This window comes from Eimeria acervulina, genomic scaffold (assembly GCF_000499425.1).
Source record: "Eimeria acervulina Houghton genomic scaffold, Eah_scaff801, whole genome shotgun sequence".
NCBI classification, from domain to species: Eukaryota; Apicomplexa; class Conoidasida; order Eucoccidiorida; family Eimeriidae; genus Eimeria; species Eimeria acervulina.
This window is the reverse complement of record NW_013549592.1, coordinates 12,031-15,818: the sequence shown is the minus strand read 5'-3', so window position 1 is coordinate 15,818 and position 3,788 is coordinate 12,031.

The window sequence follows — 3,788 nt, the reverse complement described above, 5'->3', positions numbered from 1 at the left end:
ATATATATATATATATATATTTAGAACGAGAGACAGAGGTAGCAGAGACAGAGACAGAAACAAAATAACACAGGCAGAGAAAAGGCAACGGAGACAGAGACACAAATAAACAAACAAATAAACAAACAAATAGACAAACAAAGAGACAAACAAAGGGACAAAGGAGGAGGTAAACAGAGACAGAGGAGGAGACAGTTTATAGAGGTGAAGCACCAGAGACAGACAGAAAGAAAAAAAAGCAAAAGAAGAAGAAGTAGAGACAGACAAAACGACAAAAGTAATTGAACAGACTCAAAGACAAACAAAACAAGAGACAGAATAAACAACAAAGACAGTGAGAGAGACAGACAAAGCAGCAAAGATGAAGAGAAATAAAACAAAGACAGACAGACAGACAGAAATTGTCAAACATAGAGATAAAAACAACAGAGAGACAATAGATACAACAAAGGAAGAGAGGACAGAGACAAATGAAGAACAACAAAAGAGACAGAGACAAAGAGGAGCAGTGAAGGCAGCAAAAACAGCAGAAAGGCTGACAAAAGCAACTGCTTCCAGCCGCTGCAGAACCCGGTCTTACAGTTTAGGGTTTAGGGTTTAGGGTTCAGGGATTAGGGTTTAGGTTTTGAGGTTTAGGAGTTAGGGTTTAGGGCTTAGGGTTTAAGGTTTAGGGTTTAGGGTTAAGGGTTAAGGCAAAGGGTTTGTGTTTGGGGTTTAGGGTTTAGAGTTTAGGGGCAGGGTTTAGGGTTTAGCGATAGGGTTTGGGGTGTATAAGGAATTAAAGATTAGGGTCTGGTGTGTGCCCCCTCCGTTTGCAGTGCTAGTAATGTGTTGAGCTAGCTAGCTAGCTGCAGCTAGCTAGCAACTAGCTAGCATCTAGCTAGCTCAACACACTACTATCACCCCAGGGAGCTAGCAGCTAGCTAGCAGATAGTTAGCAGGTAGCTAACAGGTAGCTGGAAGGAGCTAGCAGCTAGCTGGCAGCTAGCTGGCAGCTAGCTAGCAACTAGCTAGCAGGAGCTAGCTAGCTTTATATAGCATCAGCAAGCTCCTGGTGCTGTTATACATGCAAGTAGAAGCGAAGAAATGTCTTTAATACCCCACATTCTTTAATTTAGTTCTGCTGCTGCGCTGTCTCGATATGCTTCGGCTGTACGTACACCGGAAGCAGCGCAGCAGGGGTTAAGGGTTAGGGGGGAGTCGAAAGGAAGCTTATAAAGCCTTTAGAATGAGTTGCAATGCATATTAAATATATTATTTTAATTTGTTTATTATATTAAATTGAATATTTGCTGCAATCGACTTCGTTCTCTGCTGCAGCCTCGAGGCCCCCCCAGCAGCAGCAGCAGTAGCAGCTGCAGCAGCAGTAGCAGCAACAGCATCGAAGACCAATGGTCTCCTAGAGGTAACTGTGTGTTTGCTGCTGCTGTATAAAGGTTTAATTTGTAATTTATTTTGTTTATTTCTTCTGAAAAAGAAATTTAAAATATAAATAAATACTCAAACTGTGCATACACTCCACAAGCCGTCGATACCTTCGCCGTCAGTGCAGCAGCGAGTTGCTGCTGTTCCCACGTCGCGCTCAGCAGCAGCAGCAACAGCAGCAGCAGCAACAGCAGCAGCAACAGCAAGAGCAACAGCAGCAGCAGGAATAGCAGCAACAATAGCAGCAATAACAGCAGCAGAAAGAGGCGGGTTTTATGTTTGTTTATAATTTGTTATTGTGTGTATACTTTTTTTTTTGCTGGGGTTGAGGCGTCTGTCTCACCAAGGAGATATATATATATATATATGCAGCAGATCTCCTTCTGTTACTCATTACTCTGTTGTTTCTTGTGTACTGTTTGCTGCTGCAATTTAAAGCCGTTTCAGAGCCTTTTTCTTCGGAGTGTATATTATTGATATATTTTTGGATTGCTGCATTTAACAGCCTTCTTCACCAGGTTCAGCAGCAGCACCTTTTGCTGCTGCTGCTGCTGCTGCTGCTGCTTGTGTTGCTGCTGTTATAGCAGCAACACAACAGAGCAGGCGCAAGGCAGCAGCAGCATCAGGTGCAACAGGAACAGCAGCATAAGCTACTGCAGCAGGAACAAAGGAGCGTGTGGGTAGAGGTAGTTGATGAATAAGAGTATATAAGAAGGACAATGGCGGGTGGTGTAGGAGGCGCTGGGGGCTTTAAAAAGCTCTTCAAGAAGATAAAGAGTCTGCTGCCTGCTAGCGACCACCCAGCAGCACAGCAACCGACCCCATACGGCTTGAACAGATATATATTGCTCGGGGTGTATGTAGTAAATGCTTTATTAACTTCCTGTGTATACTTTGGCTGGGGGCCTCTAAGCTCTATGTTATTTAGAGGGGGTATATATATTTGGTTGTGTACAACAGAAGAGCAGAGTGAAGCAACAATAACTAATCAGCCTGTGTGTGTTGCTCAAGATATAGGCGTTCAGCGTTTGTTTACAGTTTGTTATGCTGCACACTTTATCTTAAGTGCTCTAGCTGGAGCTCTAGTAGATGTAGCCGGCCCTAAGACAACAGCTTTACTAGGGCAGACATTAAGTATATGTGGCTGGCTATTCTTAGGTGCGAGCTCACAATCCTTTAGAGCAGTGATACCCGCGTTTATAATGATAGGTGCATCTTGCGACTTATGTTTCTTTCCGATCCTTTCTATATCGAACTTGTTCCCAGGGAGTGTAGGCTTCGCATTAACTTGTTTAAGTGCTGCTTCTTCTCTTAGTTTTGCTGTACCTCTTATGCTTCAAGCTGTACAGACAGCTGGAGTTAGCTTTAGTGGTGTATGCTGGGGTTATGCTGTCTTAGGACCTTTTTTTTGTCTCCTTCTTGTTTTTTTCTTCATCCCTCTTGATGGTTTTATTCAAGTTGATTTATTTGTTCTTGTCTCCCCACCGGAGGCTGCATTATCATCTGTTGCTGCTCCTGTTGCTGCTGCTTCTTCTCATGTTGCTGCTGCTAATGCTTGTGCAGCAGCCAGGGAGCAACAACAGCAGCACAGAGGAGATCTGTCTCCTTTCAGCAGCATCAGCAACAGCAGCAACAGCAGCAACAGCAGCAGACATAGAAGGTCGCCTATACATAATACTCTTAGCAGCGTAACAGATGAAGAATTCTTCAAGCCTTTCTATAGAGAGGCTTTCTCTTGTCTTTATTTTTGTGTTTGTCTTTACTTCGGTATATGCAGCATCGCAATAAATTATTATCAGCAAGCAGCATCTTATTTTCTGCTAGGCGATGCTCTACAGTTTCTAAATATAGCTGTCCCCTTATCTACTATTCCTTGTCTCTTCCTCGGCAGGCTGTACGTACACCCCATTTCAACCTAAACACTAACCTTTCATACACCCACAAACCCTAAACCCTAAACCCTAAACCCTAAACCCTAAACCCTAAACCCTAAACCCTAAACCCTGAACACTACATATGAATGTACAGATTTATGTGCATATTGGTTTATGTTTGTTTATTTGCGTTTGTCTTTGTGTTATTGTTGTTTATTGTTGTTTTTTTATTTGTTATGTTTGTTATTAATTTCATATTATTCTCCTTTATATAATTATTTATATTTATTTATAATTAATAGGTCTTATATATTAGTTTATATACGTTTATATTTGTTTATATTCATTCTTTATTTATTTATAATTACCCCTATTTATTTATTTGTTTGTATATTTTTGTTTACTTATATATAATCTTTTCTACTCAATAATAGCCGTACCTATATATATACATATATCTGTAAGTGCATATATATATATATATATATA